At 38.5% G+C, this 22,127-nt stretch overlaps 2 long non-coding RNA genes across 2 annotated transcripts; one reads left to right on the top strand and one right to left on the bottom strand.

The window, feature by feature from the left end:
• Positions 1-9,276: 9,276 nt before the first annotated feature.
• On the bottom strand, positions 9,277-11,841 carry LOC148728102 (uncharacterized). The gene is made up of 2 exons (XR_016002200.1): positions 10,870-11,841; positions 9,277-9,822 (listed from the first exon to the last, which is right to left on the bottom strand). It is a non-coding gene; the product is annotated as an uncharacterized LOC148728102 (long non-coding RNA).
• Positions 11,842-15,490: 3,649 nt separating this feature from the next.
• LOC148728103 (uncharacterized) lies at positions 15,491-16,767 on the top strand. Its single transcript, XR_016002206.1, has 2 exons — positions 15,491-16,084; positions 16,484-16,767. It is a non-coding gene; the product is annotated as an uncharacterized LOC148728103 (long non-coding RNA).
• Positions 16,768-22,127: the final 5,360 nt, after the last annotated feature.

The raw sequence follows: 22,127 nt of genomic DNA on the forward strand, positions 1-22,127 counted from the left end.
ATAAATTAGGAAATTTCATAAAAGGCAAAACGGATAAAAAAAATTACCATATTCAAAGATTATATTATTTTCCCACGGTGACAAAACTCTTTCCCTCATAACTTTCGAATATTACAAAAAAACCAGACCAACATTCCAGCCATTGTTTGGACGGCGTCCAGTTGCCAACGGCAAAATTTTATAAAGATGGCACTTAAGACAAGGAAAAAGGCTAACTCAAACTTTATGAAAAGCGGTGTTGAAAATTTTACTAGCAAACATCTATAAATTTTGCCCAGGGAAGATTTCCGCCAAAGTTTGGCGGAACTCTTAGAACTGAGTTAACCCATAGTTAGTAGAGGGGACATCTATGTTCACTCTATTAACTCTGGTTAACCGCATATTTATCACCATTAACTGCATTAAGTTCGCTTTGCAGCTTACCAGTTGGATAAGCACATGACGTCAAGGGCGACAGTTTAGAATTAATAATTAATTATTAGTGCCGGGGGATACGGCTTGCCTCACTTATGCTGATCCGTTCTCTGAAACATTCTCCGCATCATGCTTACAATTCAAGAATTTTTCAATCTATTCGTTGTCTTTCTTCTGTTGACAATCCTGTATTTCCTGATGAAAGGTGATAGAGCTGGGCGACAGAGAGAACCAGTAGAAAATAACGAACAGCGTGAACAAGTAAAGGGACTGGAGTTGATAAGAGATGGAGAAAGAAGACCAAGACGAAGAATGAAGAACGAAAACCATACAGTTCCGCCAAACCGAAAAAAGCGTCCCACAGAAAACGATGAACATCATGGCTGAGTAACCAAGGTAGGCTGTTTAATATGAACCTTTTCCCAACTGGTTAGATACGTTATTGGAATACATTTTAATTAAACATTCTCAAAAAAAAACTCCTTGAAACTTTGGGCAAAATATTTTTTGACGACGTGTCGATGTTACTTCCTAACACTGTCCAGTCAAGAATAAAAATGACGTTCTCTATAGGGTTGAATGGTGCAATCAAATGTTTCTCCAAATCTGTTCTTTTACTCAGTTAGATATGCTCTGAGAAACTTTATGTCCAATGTAAAGATTGCATACATTTGGTTTCTAACGAAAATGTGTTCGCGCTGTGTTCATTCAACCCTTTCCTCAGGGTCCTCAATCGAAAGCCGCAAGAAGGCTAGCCTTAAAAACGCTTTGACCCCGTTGAGACCCTCTGTAATCTCGACGAAATGTTTTTTGAGTAAAAAGGTTGTCTAGGTCGCTTCGAAAATTTATTCAGTAAGAATTTTTTTACTATTACTCTATCTGCTTTGGGGCTTGTCTATAAACTTCTCTCGTGATATTTTTGCAACAAATCCGTTGACTTTTCTGTTCATTTCCTTGTGCAGGTCCTCTGGGACGAACGAATCAAGGGAACTAACTGTTTAACTGTTTGAAGCCGGAAATGTGTTTGGACGAGAGACTTGATATCTCTTATCATACTTGCGATGACTGACCTTTTTTTGTTGTATAGTAAAGAGCCTAATTAGAATATTTTCGATAGCAAATAGATTAATATGGATAGCTAAACGAAATGAACAAATAAAAAGGTGTATCAGTATTTTTATGTTTGTATGTTTCTTAAAAATAAAAGAAAGGCTGGTCGTTTATTGTTGTCGGCCTATAGCTAAGGAAGCTTCAATTGTTGTCGGCCTAATGAAGCATCAAGTTTCAGGTTTATTATCCAGCTTCGCTAAGTAAATGATACGAATGATACACGCGAATCGAGTACAAATATCACGCGATAACTAGATAACTGGTTGTTTTGTACGGTAAATAAAAAAAAAATTAGAAAGGAATGAAGTATAATAAAAACGCTGTAATCTCTGAAAGCCATCTACTTAGAATAAACCTGTGTTGGTGATTATGACTCATGATATTTGACAGGATGAAAATAGTACTCTGTATCAGTAGGCAAGGGGTCCCATGTAACACTTGAATCTAACTAAGAGTAGAAACTAATTGATCGCACGAGAAGCCTTTTCAAAAATAATTTTGATTTAAGAATCAAGCTTAAGCATTTACAGAAGAATTGTAAGAAAATAATTTTCCGTACTTTTTGTGGCTACTGCCTCCTCAGTACTGCAGCTATTAATGGTTAGTTCGCTTGTCCGATTTTTATTCACTTGTTGCAAAGAGTCGCAAACTCACTCGCTCGAAGACTCGCTCGTTCGTTTGCGATTCTTCACAACCCATGAATAAAAATCTTGCGCGCTCTCCAATCATGAATTAATCTATATTGGTCCCAAGAGCAATTCCTTCACAACTCTTGAATAAAAATCTTGCGCGCTCACCAATCATGAATTAATCTATATTATAAAAAACTAGATCTTTGGATAATGCAATTCAAGACTTTTTATTGGCTTAGCCATTATGGTATATCAGCCAATATACCATAATCTACAAATATGGTAAGCGTACGTGGCAGCTTAAAATTGAAAGGGAGCTAAAAATTTAATAAAATTTAATAATTTAATTTAAAGTTTTTAATAAAACAATTATTCCACTCGCGCTTGTAGGATATGAGATGATTATAGCCAACTCGGCGCTACGCGCCTCGTTGGCTATCTATCATCTCATATCCAACGCGCGCTCGTGGAATAATTGTTAATTGGTCCCCAGAGCAATTCCTTCACAACCCATGAATAAAAATCTTACGCGCTCACCAACCATAAATTTATCTATATTGGTCTCCAGCGCAATTCCTTTTCATTCATATTCATTACGATAATTTACACTTATGCTGTTTACTAAATGGTTCGAGAGCCATTTGATTACTGCACCGATTGCTTTATATGTTTACATTCCCTCTACCTTCTTTTAGGCCGTATTCTCTGGCCACATCAGGACTCTCCTTTAACTTGTGTTTAAGTTATGCAAAACTTTTGTTGAAAAGTACAGGAAATTTCCTCAAACTCTCTGCAAGTTTTTTTTTCAGTTTTTTTTTTTTTTTTTTTTTTTAGAAGTCGTGCAACTGTGCAGTGGTGGCATGGAATCGATGGAACCTGAGTTTTTTGCCTTATTTTCTTTTGTACAAATATCAATCATAAGTGGCTCTTCAACTTTTCAATTGTAAGTTTGATAAAATCCTTCTCTGTTGTCAACTTCGATCTCAGGCGGGGTGTGATTTTAAAAAGTGCTCTTTTTAGACGGAAATATTTGTTGGACACAAGTCACGACTGGTTCTAAAAATGCCATATTTTTTTTCCTAATGCATAAATCTACCTATTTACGTCGCCAGAAATATATGACATTATAAACTTAACTAGCCGTGACTGATTCTTTCAAAATCCCTGTAGTGAACGCCGACATTTTATGTGTTTAGTACCCTCTGCAAAACATGTGACATCAGGGAATGCACTTTATGGGAGGAAAATAAGAACGCGATGCAAGAGAATATATTCGCTCGATTGATGTTTATTAAAATGGATTTTAAAAAATTTCTTAGGCATGCAGTTGCTGTGTCTGCGTAGGCGTTTTGTTTCAAAAACGTAACTTGATCGTTTCGCCAACCGGCAGGGACACCGCAACAGCTTGCGCCAATTACTGCGGACCCAATAAACCCACCCATCCCACCACAGGGGAGGACATCCATCACACAGTAATCGCGTGTGTGAGAAATTAACGTCTCCTTCCCCAACCCTGCAGGAGACGGGACCTCTATTTATTCGTCCCTATGCGAGAAGACTAGAATATCTAACCATTTCTTGATGTTATAGAAAGGCAGCAAATTCTTCTCAACTATTTTAAGACCCTGAGTGTTGGTCCAGCCGAGGCTCGAACCCTCGACCTCCCACACAACAGTCCAGAGCTCTATCCATTGTGCTAACCGGGAGGCGGTTCTGACTGACATATACTTTTGTGAAAAACCCCCGAGGCCAAAACTTGATGTCGAGACGTGTGTCGCGCTACACAACCTCAGGTTGCACTTAATTCAAGACCTTCAGTTCGTTCTATTCGTTCTTCTTTTGATAATCATGTATTTCTTGATCTTTCGTGAGGTCTTGAGAGGAATGAAAACTCATCACCAGTATTTCTTATAAGTTATGAGATCTCTGCTTATAATTATTTACATTTTTCTTCGTTTAATTAACATACATGTTTTATGAAAAAGTAGTCGGTTTGAAGAAGAAATTGTTTCAAATATGAAAGAAAAAACCAACTCACAGTTTGAACTATGTGAAATTTGCAGCTTCTTGCGAGTGATATTCACTGAAATATTCGCCATCACAAACAGCTAACTTTCTAGGTGGAAAAAGTACCAATGAGTACTAAAATATATTCTTTTTAAACTACTAACTTTCAGCATCGTGTGAGTGGGAAAAGTTTTAGATCTAACGGACCGAATATTTTAGAGAAGGTTACATATTTCAATCATTCATAACCACAATTTTCGTAGCTTGAAATGATGAGGAAGACCTTTAAAAGCTAATTGGCAAAAAAAAAAAAAAAAACAAAAACAAAACAAAGTTCTCATCCACAACAATGATCTTTGTTATCAAGTAAGGGGTTACGGTAGACTCTAAAGAAGGTTGCGTCCAAAAGCACGCACGAGTAATCACAACGTGATTGGTTTTGGTTTTACATCTGATTGGTTATAAGAGTACTGAGAGTTTTCTGGACCAATCACAGAACGATGGTGAGCACGGATTACTTTCGAAATTCAATAGCCCTTTTTACAGTTCTGGGATTGGTAGCTAAGCATTTGAACAAGAGTGAGGCTAAGGGTGACCCTGTTGTGATAGAGACCTGTATCTAGTTAGCATGATAGCAAAGAAATTTGCATTTGAAAAGCAGCAACATCTCTATCATAACAAGGTCATTCTTAGCCTCACTCCTGTTCAAATGTTTGGCCACCAAGCCCACAACTGTAAAAAGGACTACTGAAAATTGCTCTATAAACTGCATAAATAAGAGAACATTCCATGCACGTGGTTATACGTACCATTTTTGAATTTTAACAATACGAAGGTGACAATTTCAAAGGCTTCAAGATACGGAACTTTCCAACTCAGAGAGTAAGTTAGAAGGAGCAAAAATTTCCTCCCTTTTTATGGACGTAAGATCATTTAACAGTCAAGTACGGTTAATTTTTCTGGCCTAACACTTTTTGTCGAGTGACGATGCTGCAAACTTCTCGAGTAGCCTTTAATCCTGTTTCTATGGCAGTGTGAACAGTAGCACAGGCCGTCACACTGGTGGCTTCACCAGCAAAGAACAAGTGATCTTCCACCGGACGCCCAAGCTCGTGGCGCAAGCCATTTGCATGAACTGTTGGAGAGCTGTAACCCCCGCGAATAAAAGGATGTTTGGACCAATGTCAATAGACGTAGTCCGTGAATGAATCAGTAGCGGGGTGTGGGTTGGAGGCGGTTCTGTTGAAAAAAGGTTGAAAAAGGTGACTTATTTTAAGAGCTTTAAACAACTCGTATCTCCTTGGCTCACGATCCCTCAAAACTGAACCCTTCAATAAAAATGGCGACCGACGTTTGACCCTTTCACTCTAGATATCACTTCCCACAAGTATATCTGCCGAGAATTTTTACAAGGTTAGCTCTGAAATATGGCGTAACAAACAGTATTCCTTCACTGTGTACACTTTTCTTTCTTGTCATCACCTTTTTGCTTACACTGAGTATTTATTTTCAAAAAAGAAATTTCTCTTTATATCGTACAATAGGTTTTGATTAGTCGTTGTGGTAAATAACACTTTCAATAGAGAAACGTAATCGTTAGTCTCACGATGTGATCACTTTGGATGTGGATCGCGACGTTTCAACTGCAAACTGCTGGTCTTCTTCAATCGACCTCATCGCCTAAAGAAGACTAGCAATATGCGGTCAAAACTTTGCGATCCACATCCACAGTGACCACGTCGTGACTCAAACGATTACATTTATCTTTAGAAAACTCCTCTTCGTTACTTCAGTGCCAGGAGTGGAAAGGGTACTAGTTTTCATAATTATGGGTTAATCACTTTCATAGAATGAAAGTAAATGGTCCATCTGGCATTTTGGACAATGCAGCTCCTTTTCGAATTAAAAAAAATTAACCATATAAGATACCACACGCTAGTTTGGTGGTGGTTTAAATTTCCCATTTTATCAAATACGAACACTTTATAAAATCCATGTTAGAACGACCACATAAGAACAGACAACACACCCAGCCCTGAAAGCTTTTACTTTTGTAATTCGTTATAAACATCTCGAGGAATCTTTGTGTTTGTGAACAGCCCATTAGAAGTTAAAACCTTTGTGTTCGCTGGTGACTGAATGGAAATCTATAGAAATAATTTGTTCTGTTCTTAATATCTTGTGGTCTTTGTGAGGAGAAATACGATTATTGAGCAAACATATAGCAACGAATTTGCTACGTGCTGTTAAAAGATCGGTTATGAGGATAATCGTCCTACCTGTAGGGCGGTGTCGGTTTTTAGAAAAAAACCAAAGCGGTTTGCGGTTTCGAAGGAACAAAATTTGGCGGTTTACGGAATCTACGACCCCCAATAATAGACCCTCCTACATCGTTGTTTGAAAATAAAACTGTAACATCGAGGAGAATTCTTCATTAACTCCATCCGCTTTGGAGAAAAGATTCTCTGTAATTTGTCTCGAAATATTTTTACCGCAAATTCTTTGCCTTTTCTCCTTTTGCAGGTACTCACAGAGAAAAACGAATCGAGAGAACTAGCTGTTTATAGTCATTCGAAGCTGGAAAACGCGTAAAGACCTTAATTTGAGCGTTTTCAAAGGAAAATAGATAGAGATTGATAGCTAAACGAGTTGAAAAATAACAGTGTATCAATGTCTTTACGTTTTTATGGCTCTGAGAAGCTTTATCTTAGAAATAAAAGAAAGGGGCTGGTAATATTTAGTCTCAGTTTGTCTAAAATTGATATCTGCCTAATGAAGCTTCAAATCATGTCTACCACAGGGAGCCCATACAATCTGTTTGTGTAGCCGACCGTTGTTTTATAGTGAATGGACCAGATTTACCGTTTGCCTCACGTAGAGTGATATATTGCTGACTATGCACATAAATCATCGATAAATAAACGTTGAATTACTTTACCTGTGGTGCATAGTCGTCCTTTTGCCTCAAAAATGTTTTTTTTAAGCGATTTTCATTAAGTCTGATTTCGTCGTTAATGTAATGCATTAAAGAAAGACAAGGGTGGAAGCCTTGTTTTGAAAGGGTTCAAGCGCCCGAGCGATTTTGACCCCAAAAATCGCATCGCTCCGCTTTCAAACTTCGCAGAATTAAGGTCAAAAGATGCACGATTCTCCTCGTACAGTTGAAGGGTCACTAAACGCCAATGGTTCCCCACCCTCGTTAGATATTTTGAATTGGTCATCGTTTAACGTCGTCCAATCAGACTGGCACATGAGAATCTTGCAATCAACGTGGCGGTTTCTGGCTGGCACATGAGAATCTTCCTACGCATCCCCGGACGCTAAAATACTGTGGGATTTTGATTTTCTTCAAGGGCTAGCTCCGGTCCGTTTGGATGGATTTTCGATTGGAAGGTACGAGGAGAATTGTGCATCTTTTGAGCTTAATGCTGCGAAGTTTGAAAGCGGAGCGATGCGATTTTCGGGGTCAAAATCGCTCGGGCGCTTGAACCCTTTCAAAACAAGGCTTCCACCCTTGTCTTTCTTTAATGCATTACATTAACGACGAAATCAGACTTATTGAAAATCGCTCAAAAAAAACATTTTTGAGGCAAAAGGACGACTATGCACCACAGATAAAGTAATTCAACGTTTATTTATTAATGATTTATGTGCACAGTCAGCAATGACTCTAGGTGAGGCAAACCGTAAATCTGGTACATTCACTATAAAACAACGGTCGGCTACACAAACAGATTGTATGGGCCCCCTGTGTGTCTACTAATGATTATTGATTATTATCCAACTGCACAAAGTAGAGTACAAATAACATGCGAACCGAGAACAAATCTAAACAGGTTTTTTATTATTACAATACAAAATAATAAACTTTCCAAATATCGCGTGATATTTTGTGCTCGATTCGTATGTTATTTGTAGATCTAAAAGCTAAACTGATGTTTAATTTATATATTTACGTCTTATGACAATGCGCTGACATGACGGGGGGGGGGGGGAGGAAGCTTCTCTATAAACTTCTCAGATTATATCTTAACTGCAAATTCCTTGTTCATTTTTTTCCCCGTGCAGGTTGGTCGTCGGAGACGATCAAATCTAGGAAATTAATTGTCTATAGCACTTTAAAAGAGACTAGAAAAGACAAGAGACACACTGGCGACGACTAAGCGTTTTGTTTGTACAGGCCTGAGGGCCTAATTCAGTGAACCGTTTCATTAGAAAATAGATAGCGATAGATAGTTAAACGAGATGAACGAATAGCAAAGTGTATCAGTGTTTTTATGTTTGTGTGGTTCTGAGAAGCTCCATCTTAGAAATAAAAAAAAAAGGGGACTGGTATTATTTTGTGCCTCAACCTGATGAAGCCTTAAAGTCATGTCCACTTAGGATTATTATCCAACTGCACAAAGTAATATACAAACTAGACGCATAGCTGCGTGAACTCGGGCTTTCAATATCGCGCATCTGGAGTTATCTTTAGAGGACTGCCGTATAGCCATTGTTACTGTCGTCACGCAATTTCGTCATTGCCGGTCATGAATAAGTCTACTTGTGTGTTAATTTTTGTCTGCTGAGTGTAATGAATGTTGTCATGGTACTAGACAACAATCAAAATAATACATTACCATATAGCAGTAGTTTCCTACAGATGCCAATGGTTGAAATTCAAGGACTTTTTAATGAATCAGTTTGAAGGTCAAGTTTTAGAAAATTGAAGGACCACTTTTGGAAAGGTTTGCATAAGCAATTTTAAAATTATGTAATTTTATTTCTCATGAAAGCACTATATATTTTTCCATGAAAGCACTATAATTTATTTCTCAGTTTTTCCATGAAAGCAATATAATTTTCGACTTGAAAATTGTTAATGTAAAAGCATTTCAAAAATCAAGCCCTAGTCCTCAAATTCAAGTACTTTCAAGGCCTTGAATTTTTATTTTTGAATTCAAGCATCTCTATGGACTTTCAAGGCTTTTACAAACCCTGAGTAGATAATGTATTTTCCTTTAACTGCAAGGAGAAGGGAATTTTTTATCTATTATTGGTACCAAGTCATAATTTGTTGCCAAATGTTCACCCAAGGGGATTTTTCAGAAATCAGAAGATTGAAGCAATATTACTGTTCAATAGTTCATGTTGTTTTTAATAGAAAAATCTCTGAAACCACTACAACTATATCTGAACTCAGTTGAAATTTACACTGGTTTGATACGTGTGTCTGACTCTTATAAAGACACATGGGTTTATTACAAGAAAACGTTGATAAATAACGACTTGCTCTAGACTTCAATTTAATTATTCTTTGATATACTCTTACAGTACAATTCATCAAATACTTCTTCTCATGTTGTGTAACTTTATTACTCTGAAAATGCAAGCCGTTTCGGTCGCCAAAAGGGGGGTCATGGTCCAAGGCGTTCCTTCCGTAAACCGTGGAAACTGGGGATGAGAGTGCGACAACTTGTGCTATCGTGAGCTCGCTCTTTGTAAACAATTAATGTAATTTACAGAATGCTGTGTTTTGTGAAGACCGCTTTGCAAAGATTCCTGTCTTATAAGCTCATCCCATATGCAAACGCACACGCCGTTCGTGGTAGGCCAACGCTAAATGATGTCGAGTGTTTTCGGAATGGGCCGGTCCACGAACTTCATTTCTTGAAAGCTAGCCAAATGTGGAAAGTTCATATTAGTTCTCACGAGATAACAAATGAGCCATATGTACAAAAATACTGGCAAAACTGTGACGGCCGATTTAACAACAAACTATGACGCAGAGACAAACACCTCACTTGCTGAAAAAATCAAGAATGCTCGTGAACACAACTTCGAAGTTGGCGCTAACAACAGCGAATTGGATAAGGATACTGACAGAAGCAACTTAAATAGTAAGGTTAAATATATAAGCTTAGCTCTTCCGTTAAATATCCTGTTTCTGTTACTGGTTTTTATTGGTTCAATAATTGTAAATTACGATTTGGTATTTCGTATATAATCATTATTAACAATTGGTTCATGCGTTAGCGTACGTTCATCGAGACTTGAAGCGCGCGGGAAGTTTGGAGAGCACGAAAGATGCCTAAGAGTTGCTCGTTGCTTCTTAAGTGCTCTCCAAACTTCCCAAGTGCTTCAAGTCTCGATGAACGCACAGCTGACACATAAACCAATTGTTTCACTTTATAACATTTTCAACGCTGTAGTTTATGTATAAAGGGCAGAAATTCCCTCTCCTACGCTTCAATGACTTGTTTATTTTGTTTCGTTTCGCTATGCTTCAGTGACCTTGTCTCAGATTGGTCAAAAACTGACAGGTGAATTCATGCCTGGAAATTAATGAAGTTAGAGTTGCGAAACGAGATGAAACCGTTGATTGTTTTGTTTTCCCATTCTCTGGGTTCTTTCTCGGGAGTCAAAAAATCCATTCCCAAAGAAAAAGTAGGCAGATCTTCATCGGCTTGTTTGATTGTTGTCGTGTCTAGTTTAACTTTTTTGCGGAAGTTTTTCCCGTTTTTTAATGAAAAATACTGAAGTCACTCGTGAGAAAAAAATTTTTCGCGAGGCATTTGTTTGCTGACGTCATCAGCGTGCACTATGGAAAATTGAAGCACGCTCGCGCAGTTGAATTTGATTGCACGAATTTACAAGCTATGTTATAATTCGTGTTTACCCTCTTCGTATTAAGCTTACAAACATTCTTTGTAACTCCTCTAACCTTCACATAACGACGTAACCAGCAGGACTTCGGTATGCTTGGACGAATACGCTCATAAACAAATTCCTACAGTTTTCTGCCCTTTCTTCTGAGACACTCCAGAGTAACTTCTGGTATTCTATCGGCTTCTCGATCACGTCTAAATACACGGTTGTGTTTACTTGTAAACATAATAGGAGATAGCTCGTTTCGCTCGATATTTCTCGATAGAAAGTTCACTCGTAAAGGATCGCTCGTAAATTGATCTCTCGTAAAGTTCGTAGGCCAACCCGTTCCCAAAACGCTCTACAAGTTTTAGTGTGGGTTTCGCTTGATATTCCTCGATAGAAGGTTCACTCGTAAATTATTTCTCGTAAATTGATCTCTCGTAAAGTTCGCGGTTCGACCCGTTCCCAAAACGCTCCACAAGTTTTAGTGTGGGTCTCCCGCGGTGTGTGACTTTGTATATGTATTGAGCGTAATAGCCATCGAATTTCTTTAGCGTACATCAAGCAAGGAATTGTTCACGAAGGCAGCCATTGCTTTAATTAAACCATGCGCTTTGAGGTTCATTTCACGCATGCGCGTACACTTCACGCATGCGCTGTAGTGGAACTGCGTTTTGTGACTGAACGCCAAAAAAAAAACGAAAAAAAAAACCAAGCCGAATTTATACCTCGGACGTTTCCTTCGGAAAGCCCAAGTAATAACTTGCGAATCGAGAACAAATATAAACAGGTTTATTTTGCATTATTTTATGGCTGTCTCACAAGGACTGGGGACTGCCGAATTCACGAATTTGATTGGCTGAAATCAATATTGAAAGCGGTCTAGATTTTCCCATCTAGACCGGTCTAGAAAAAAAGTTACAAAGACTATAATGTTCCGTTGCTTTCTAGACACAGCCATATAATGAACATCTTATTAACCGAGCTAGGTCGGTCTGTATGGGAGAATCTTGACCTCGGTCAAGATTCTCTCATACGGACCTCCCGCTCGCTCAATAAGAACTAAGTACAAAACAACCAACTGTCCAAATATTGCGTGATATTTGTACTCGATCCGTACATTATTTGTACTCTACTAAATGTAGTTGGATTATAGTACACATTATAATCCAACTGTGCTTCCTGGAGTACAAATAACACCCAGAACGAGTACAGATATCTCGCAGTATCTGTACTCCAGAGAACCAGTTAGACATTCGCCCGCACTGAAATAACAATTTCAAGTGGCGTGTTGGATAATAAATATCTTAATAATCGTTTTGTTGTGCCGTATTTTGACGAGTTCGTAGGGCGAGTCAAAGTACGGCACAACTCGTAAAATACATATATCTTATTAACCAAGCGCGAGGGCCGCACTGAGAGAACATCGGCCCGAGGTCTTGACAGAACGGACCTCGCTGCGCTCGGTCCGTACAAAAAAGACCGAGGGCCGATATTCTTCCAGTACGGCCCTCGCGCTTGGTTAATAAGATATATGTATTTTACGAGTTGTGCCGTACTTTGACTCGCCCTACGAACTCGTCAAAATACGGCACAACAAAACGATTATTAAGATATTTATTATCCAACACGCCACTTGAAATTGTTATTTCAGTGCGGGCGAATGTCTAACTGGTTCTCTGGAGTACAGATACTGCGAGATATCTGTACTCGTTCTGGGTGTTATTTGTACTCCAGGAAGCACAGTTGGATTATAATGTGTACTATAATCCAACTACATTTAGTAGAGTACAAATAATGTACGGATCGAGTACAAATATCACGCGATATACTCGTGTAATAAATATATCTTATTAGATGTTTTGTTGTGTAGTATCGCTGAATATTTTTACGAGTTGTGCCGTATTTGTGTTGTGTTGTATTTTTACGAGTTGTGTTGTATTTTGACGAGCCCGTAGGGCGAGTCAAAATACAAATAACGAGTAAAAATACTCAGCAATACTACACATCAAAACGTCTAATAAGTTATTTATTATCTAAGGCCCTGTTTATACGTCACATTAGAGACGAATATTCACGAATTTAATTCCAGCAATTTTCTTCGACCGTAAGGCGACTTCTAAAACGAATTAAATTCGACCTAGACGTTTTATCCGTGTGCCCCAGACGGATAAAACGTCTGAAATGCGTGTCAGTTTTATACGTCGCTTTTCAGTCGCATCGAAGTAAATGCATACATTATTTTTCGAGGACATAAATTATTCCACCGGTTAATTTTGAGCCCACGCTTACAGTTTTCACCTGCATGGCATGGGTAAGGGAGAAGAGTTCCCGCGAAAACAGAAAACATGGTGACTTCAGGAGCCCTTTTCCGAAAAACGTTGAGTCAGACTTGTTGGTCACGTGAGACTAAAACGAAATACAGTTACATTTGATGTGACAGACCTGTATGTGTTCGTTTGGAATGTTCTGTGGCTCAACTGGATGAAGACGCGGAGGGATGGGAGCTGGGAAAGCGAGTTGGGTACTGTTTTCCTTGTGCGAGAATTTATACACGAAAATCCACTCCTCGGAGCGCAGAAGCATCTATCTTGGTAAATTTGATACAAATTCCTACGCCTTCGTCTCGCCAGACCAATCTTTAGCATTACTGCCTCTCTGAACGCCGCCATGTTGTTTTTGGAAGTTCTCCGCCGATGAAAGTCAATGCATGCACAAAACGACATCGAAATTATATTCATCGAGTTTCCAGATGGGATTTGAACCCACGACCCTCCGTGATCTAGTCGGATGCTCTAACCACTGAGCTACAGGAGACTCTATGGTGAGCGATTTTTAAAAATTGTTTATTTTCATCTTTACACGCTCACTTTGGAGGATGGTTGGCTGCATGTGATGCTTTAATGCATGTGATGCTTTAATGTGACAGCGTGATGCTGTTAGTGAGCTTCTATGCGCTAGCTGATGTTTGGCTGTGTAGCCGCGTGATGCGGTTCCAGTCAATACCCACTAATTGACCCTTCCTCACCATAGAGTCTCCTGTAGCTCAGTGGTTAGAGCATCCGACTAGATCACGGAGGGTCGTGGGTTCAAATCCCATCTGGAAACTCGATTTTCAAAAATTGTTTATTTTCATCTTTACACGAAATTATATTCGACGTCTAAAATGAATTGACATTTAATTTCGTCTCCCAGACGAAAATAATTCATCAACTAAATTCGTCTCATTAAATGCGACGTATAAACCAGGCCTAACACGCCAAACTGTTATTTCAGTGCGGGCGAATTTCGCGGATATTTGTTTACGGAGAGTGCGTGACAGAAGAATGCGAAGCGGAACGGAATTGGCGCTTTGTCGTGTTGCTGTTTCTATTTTCTTCATTAAATGAATAAATTTTCTGGTGGTCAAGCTGTTTTCTTCGTTCGATTTATCTAGTAAACTTTGACCTAAATTTGCCAGCCATTCTGACTCTTCGTTGTCAGAAATGATTCAAATTGTCCGCCACTTTTTGTTTTTCTTCCGTAACTACAATCCAATTCTTCGCTTGCGCGATGCGAGAAAACCTGTTTAACCGGTACTCTACAGTAGACGAGTACAAATACCGCGTGATATTTGTACTCGTCTATGGCGTTATTTGTACTCGTCTAAGTGTAGTTAGAGTAGTTGGATAATAATCAGCTATACTACTCAGCAAAACGTTTTATAAGATAAATGAATAAAGAGGATAAGTTTCTAAAGAAACTTGGGTGCTGCGTCGGTGGGGGTAACAAGGTGATTTGAAATTGTAAATTGGCCGCTGCAAAGAGTTAAAAAGCTTTATAAGATATATGTATTTGGACAGTTGGTTATTTTCAGTACCGTGAAAAAATCTGCTCGAACGGCCGGCTATTCTTGCAATGATTCCACGTTCGTTGCTTAGCAGCTTTTTTCGCCTTATAATAAATGCACATGAATTAATGCAGTAATTTGTTTTCGGCTCTCCTCACGGACTGGTCAAACACGATACAACTCGTAAAAAGTTGCAATACTACATACTGAAACGTCTCAAAAGATATACATATACATTTATGAGTTAAGCTACGATCTGAGCAACATTATCCTTGGGTTTCACCCACGTGACCAATACCTTATCAACGGTTACTATCCGCCATCTTGGTGTCCCTCGAGCGTAAACAAACCGTATCTAACGAAGAGTTCATTTGAGAAAGAAGGGATGGTTTTATGCATTATTGTTGGCTGTTCGAGCAAAAGTGGAAAGCATAAAGACTAAGGATTTTTTCGTATAATAATTTGATAATTTTATTATTTCTATAGCGCAAAATTCATTATATATATGATCTAATGCGCTATACCTAAGATCATCACAAATCAAGGGGAAGAACAGGAGGAACTAGAAGTTGTTGTATTGTTCGAGGCTTGCGGCTGTTGTAGATCCTCGATTTTTTGGTCGAGCTTTTCTTTGAGCTTCTTAGCCGATGAGAAATCGATGTCTTTAGCCCTCGCATACGGCACTTCATTGACCTATGTCGGCAAAATTCATGAGCATTTTACCTGAGTGCAAGTAAGCTTGGGGTGTCACGAAAACTCACACCCCGAAAACTCAGACTCCTCGAAAATTCAAGAGATAAACTCGACTCATGATCACTCCTGGTAATCCCTCGTGTATTTTGACCTTTGGGTCTTCATCCAACTGAAGCAGCAAAAGCAAGGCCGCAAGTTGCACGTTTCGCAAAATCGTCCGATGGTTGAGTATTAAAACATTTTAGAGTGACACAAGACTTCATTTAGCTTAGATTTCCTCCATTTTTCCCGTTAATTTTGAACTTTTCATTCACAGTTAACGGGATCAAATGCGCTCGCACCAAACTTTTTTTCTGGCTGGGTGAGCACATTGTGATGACTAATATCGCTTAAAAATAGCCCATAAAGTTTCCGGTTACCCTTTCGGTTCTGTTGGAAACTTTAGTACGATTTTCTTGTCACACGTCAGTTGGCCCGTTCTTGAAGCTTTCTCCACATCATGCTTACCATTCGCGACTATTTTAGTCTATTCGTTTACATTCTCCTGTTGATGGTCCTTCACTTCCTGATGCAAAATGATCGAGCTGTGCAGCAAAGGGAACCGGCAGAAAATCACGAGCAGCGTGAACAAGTGAGAAGACCGGAGCAGTTGAACAGGAACGGTGAGACGAGAAGAAGAAGAGGAGAAAACGAAAACCATAGCGCGGTTCCGCCAAACAGAAATCGTCCCACAGAAAATGATGAACGCCAGGGCTGAGAAACCAGGGTAGGCTGATAGGCATTTTCTGCATCGCAGAAGTCACTAAAATACTTTAATAAATTCTAAATACTTCGTAAAACAATTTTGACGACGTTTCGGTGTTTACTTCTCGTCAGTGTCAAGTCAAGAGAAAAAAATGACGTTAGCGTTGAATGTACAATCAAATCTTTCTTCGTATCTCTTCTCAGATGCGGTTACATGAGCTTTCATTCAAAGATCGTATACATCTCTTACTCAAATAAGTTTGATTTGTGTTCAGCCACCCCTTTTCTGTAAATATCGAAATTGTCACTTTGAAAACTTAGCCAGTTGCTTAACTCCATCCACTTTGGAGGAAGGCTTATCTTGACTCGAAATATTTTCAACGCAAATTCCTCGACTTTTCTGTTCATTGTCTCTTTGCAGGTCCTCGCGGAGACGAAAGAATTAAGAGAACTGACTGTTTATTGTATTTTGAAGTCCGAAAACGTAATTTGACAAGAGACATGATATTTCTTGTAACGCCACTTGCAACGACTGAGATTTCTTCGTTGTATAATAGTCTATAGCTAATTTGAATAATTTTAAAAGAAAGTAGATAGAGATTGATAGCTAAACGAGATGAACAGCGAACAAAGTGTATCGGTATTTGTATGTTTGTATGGTTCTGAAGAGCTTTATTTTCAAAATAAAAGAAATGGCTGGTAGTATTTTGTCTCAGTTTGTCTAAAATTGCCTGCATGATGCAGTTTCAAAGTCATGTTCATTAAGATTTTTATCCAGCTACACTAAATTAGAGTACAGTCAACGCAAGAATCGGGTACAAATATCACGCGATATTTGGACAATTGGTTATTTGGAAGTAGGAAAAATAAAAAAACTGCTTTGACGAAACGCGCCCAGCCTTTGTCTTTGAAAGTCATCCACTTAAAAGACACTGATGTTTGCGGTCAAGGTCTCAATTAATACGTTCACGCTTTTTTTTCAATATTTTTTCAAGTATTCGGATGGTTAAGTGCAAAAAATGTGCAAAACGAAGGACTTAAACAACCCTCTTCATCCTCTTCTACCAACATGCTTAGACGATACCTGTCCCTACGGCAAATGAGCGTTTCATATCAATAAAACACTTGAATTTCCAGCTTGAATTTCCACCTCACCTGTCCGTGTTATATACCGAGTATCGGTAATATATTCTCGGCCAGAACAAATTCGCAAGTATGTCTAGACGTGTTATATTAACGATTCGGCATGACAAAACAAGTGTCAGTATTGGATCAAAACAGGAAATGGTTTTATAGAATTGTTTCTTAGTCACAGTTAAAAAAGTCTTTGACAAAATTACCATAATTGACTAACAGTCTTTGAAAAAATTACTTTTGACAAAGTTAGCGGACAGGAAATTTAATTTTTAGATGGGTTTCTTCAAGATCTGGATCACATTTTTCGGTAAGTGCCCCACTATTCAGAAGAAATAGATCATAATACTAGAAAATATTCAATGAGACATTTCTGGAACCTGATAATTGCGGGATGTAGATATGGAAATGTTCAACTCGGTTTAAGTTGAATTTTGATCACAAATCTCATTGAAGCTTTGCATAAAACATTAATTCGAGTTTATCATGAAATTCTAAGTATGCACAAAGTGATTTTGGCATAAGTGACAAATCCTATGGTGACCGTCAAAAATTTCCCCCACTCTACACAGATTCCACATACAAATTTCAAACGTTGTACTAGAAGACAAGGATTGAATTTTTTAGTGAATTTATAATAACTTTGATTAGGAATTTTTACTTGTATTGTATCACCCTGTGGATCACCATATTGTACAAACACTACGATTAGCTAAATAAATTTACGAGACCACTCTTTTTATGAAGTGGGAAAAAAGCGATAAAATGGGACATTTCAACCACCACCCAACTAGCGTGTGGTAATCTTACAAGATTTATTTACCTGCGAGTTGTTTCACAAACTGCTGGCAAAAAATGTGGGTTTGAATTAAAAAAGTTAGGCACTTACAAAACTGGAGATAAACGCTGTATCTTTAGTTACGAATGTGTCTAAATATAAACCCTTCTTGACTTTCTTTTCTCCAATGAAAGGAGCTGCATTGTCCAAAAATGCTAGATGGACCATACACTTTCATTCTATGAGACTAATTCACCATAACTATGAAAACTATTACCCTTTTTACTCACTGAAGTAAATAAAGAGGAATTTTCAAAAGAGAAATGGAATCGTTTGTCTTACGATGTGGTCACTTTGGATGTGGATCGCGACGTTTCGACTACATACTGCTAGTCTTCTTCGGCGATGAGGTCGATTGAAGAAGACAAGCAGTATGCAGTAGAAACGTCGCGATCCCCATAAAAAATGACCACATGGTAGACAAACGATTACGTTTCTCTTTTGAGCGTGTTATTTACCACGATGACTAACCAAAACTTGTTTCATAATATAGAGAGAAATTTCTTTTTACTAAATGAATACTTGTCTATTAATAATAAAGGTGATGACAAGAAATAAAAGTGTACATAATTAAGGAATACTGTTTGTTGGAATACTGTACTTCAGTGTACTCAAAATATATGAACTTCATATATTCATTGTATCTGACAGTCACATAAATCCCAATTTCTTCTCGTTTATTATCAATAACCGAACGCTAACAACGAAATCAACAACAACTCTCCTCGCTCTCCCTGTTGAAAGGTCTCCTCTCCGCTCACGTGTTCTGCTACATCTTTTATCAAATGGGGCTTCATTGCAACATCTGCACTACTAAATAGTGTGAGGATATTGTCACTATTTTTAGTTCATCTGATGATGGAAAACAAACTGCGAGGCAAGTGAAAGCCTTGACGAATAATTTTGAGGAGAAGTCAAGCTCTCATTTCCCTGGTATGGTATGTATGCAGTGCACTTTTTAAACCATCACCACCCAACTCGCGTGTGGTGATCTTACAAGGTTCATTTACCTACGAGTTGTTTCATAATCTGTTGGTAAAAATCAAAACTAAGTTTGAATTCGAAAAGTTAGGCACGCACTCATATGGTTAAAAGTAGATGCTGTACCTTTACAAATGTGTCTAAATATGAATCATTCCCGATACTCTTTTCTCCATAAGGTGAGCTGCATTGGACCATATACTTTCATTCTATGAGAGTGATTTATCCATAATTAAGAAAACAATTATTTTTCACTTACTAAAGTAAACGGAGAGAAATTTTCAAAAGAGAACTGTAATTGTTTGTCTTACGACGTGGTTACTTAGGATGTGGATCGCGACGCTACTTCACGCTGCTAGTCTTTTTCAGCCGATGAGGTCTATTGAAGAAGACTAGCAGTATGCAGTCGAAACGTTGCGATCCACATACAAAGTGACCACGTCGGGAGACAAACGATTACAGTTCTCCTTTGAAAGTGTTATTTACCACGATGACTAATTCTATTTTACGGTATAAAGAGAAATTTCTTTTTACAAAATAAATACTATTAAGCACAAAGGTGATGATGAGAATATAAAGTGTACATTGTTAAGGAAAACTGTTTGATGTTACACTGTATTTTCAGAGCTAAACTTGTAAAAGTGTACCGCAGATAAGAGCGCTGGGAAGCGATATCTAGATCTTAAGAGTGAAAGGGTCAAACGTCGGTCGCCATTTTTGTTGAAGGGCTTTTGATGGATCACGAGCCGAAGAGATATGTCTTGTTTTGAGCTGTTATTAAAATTTCTGTTAACTTCTTCAACTTTTTTAACAGAACCGCCTCCAACCCACACTCGACTACCAATTCATACACGGACTAAGTCTATTACGGTTGGTCCAAACATCCTTTCATTTGCGGGGGGCACAGCTCTCCAAAAGTTCATGCAATTCTGAATGGCTTGCGCCACGAGCTTGGGCATCCTGTGGAAAATCATTTGTTCTTTGCTGGTGAAGCCGGCACGAGTGACTACAAGTGCTTCTGTTCACTCTGCCATGGAACAGGATTAAGGGCTGCTCGAGAAGTTTACAGCATCATCATTCATGTTATCGTAGAAAAAAAATAAACCGTAAATGACTGTTTAATGATCTTACGTCTAGAAAAGGGAAGAACATTGTTGTTTCTTCTAAATTACTCTCAGTTGGAAAGTTCCGTCTCTCGAAGCCTTTAGAATTGTCAACTTCGTATTCTTAAAATTCAAAAATGGTACGTATAACCACGTGCATGAAATGTCCACTAGTTTACGCAGTTTATAGAGCAATTTTCAATTGAATGTCGAAAGTAATCCAGGATTGTTTTACTTTTACTTTACTCTGCTCTGTGATTGGTCCAGAAAACTCGCACCACCTTCTCAACCAATCAGATATAAAACTGAATACGATCACGACTTGATCGCCGGGTTTTCGGGCGCTTGAAGCAGTTTAGTTGGTTTACTTTGAGTTCTCTTTGGCTCTTAAAAGTATTTTCCTTTCTTCTGATTGACCGTTGTGATAACTTTGGTTTTGGTTCTCCGACACTCTTTTCAGGATCCATAATGCATTGCTGAGAAACAAATGTTGACACGTCATAGCTGACCATTCACACTTTGGCGAGCCAAAGAATTCTCTTTGAAAATTCATTTTTGAAAATAACATCTTGACATATTGACTCACCGCTTCTGGTCTGGAATTAAGTGTACTACAAGTAGTTGATTCTGTTTTATCAGAACAAGTACAGAAGATATCATGCTTTAGTATCCAACTGCACTCCGTAGAGTACAAATAACGCCATAGACGAGTACAGATATCACGCGGTATTTGAACTCCAGAGAACCGGTTGAACGTTTTCTCGCATTGCGCAAGCGAAGAATTGGATGGAAGTTACGAAAGAAAAATGGCAGACAATTTGAAGAGTCGGAATGGCTGGCGAATATAAATCCAAGTTTAAAACAGCTAGACGACTAGGAAATTCCTTCATTTATTGCAGAAAATAGAAATAACACGACAACGCGCCAATTCCGTTCCGCTTCGCATACTTCTGTCACGCACTCCCCGTAAATAAATATCCACGAAATTCGCCCGCACTGAAATAACAATTTGGCATGTTGGATAATAAATAACTTATTAGACGTCTTGTTGTGCAGCATCGCTGAGTATTTTTACTCGTTATTTGTATTTTGACTCGCCCTACGGCCTCGTCAAAATACTGCACAACTCGTAACAATACAACTCGTAACAATACTCAGCATTATTACACGACTCGGGCAGTCAGACGGCCAATAACTAAAATCAACCAATCAAAATGCCTTATTGCCGGTCCAATATTCTCTATGTATTGGACCGGGCACTGTCCCGAATGGTCCCGAATGATACCGCACTTGTGTCCCTTTGAACTTCTGTCGTATAATAAATCTCTTATTAACCAAGCTTGCTCGGGACCGTTCTGGAAGAATATCGGGCCTCGGTCTTTTTTGTACGGACCTCGCTGCGCTCGGTCCGTACTGTCAAGACCTCAGGCCGATATTCTCCCAGTACGACCCTCGCGCTTGGTTAATAAGATATATATAATACACAACAAAACGTCTAATAAGATATTTGTATTAACGATGAATATATGATTTGGACTCGTTTGAGTTTTTGTTTTGAAAAGCATACTCAAAGTAAAAGTAGCATAATTTTAAAAAAAGGAGCATAGTTATGAGCATAATTGGTCAGTGCTAGTAGCCTAACATGGAATTTCCGGCGTTTGAGCTGGAAATGAAATATTTCTGCGGCACGGGAGCAGTGGTTACTGGGGCAGTTGAAGTGCAGCATGGGTAGAATGGAGTGCTATAACAGGGTTGTTTATCATGTGGGAAAGCATTCTAGGCTAACACCTCGTCTTGCTCACGTTATTTTTAATTATTTATTTTATTCAAAATTTTTCTTTTTAGTATTCATTTGATAGTATAGTATACAGTTCGAGTTTCGCAGGGGCTTCTTAGCTTGTTTGCGTTTCCTAAAATTATTTTGGGCTTTCCGTGCTTTGTTGGAATACATGTTTAGCAAATAAGGGCAAAGACCTTCCAGCCGTGCAGCCTTCGTAGGATGGGCTTTT

The sequence above is a fragment of the Stylophora pistillata genome, chromosome 6 (assembly GCF_964205215.1).
Source record: "Stylophora pistillata chromosome 6, jaStyPist1.2, whole genome shotgun sequence".
Taxonomy (NCBI): Eukaryota; Metazoa; Cnidaria; class Anthozoa; order Scleractinia; family Pocilloporidae; genus Stylophora; species Stylophora pistillata.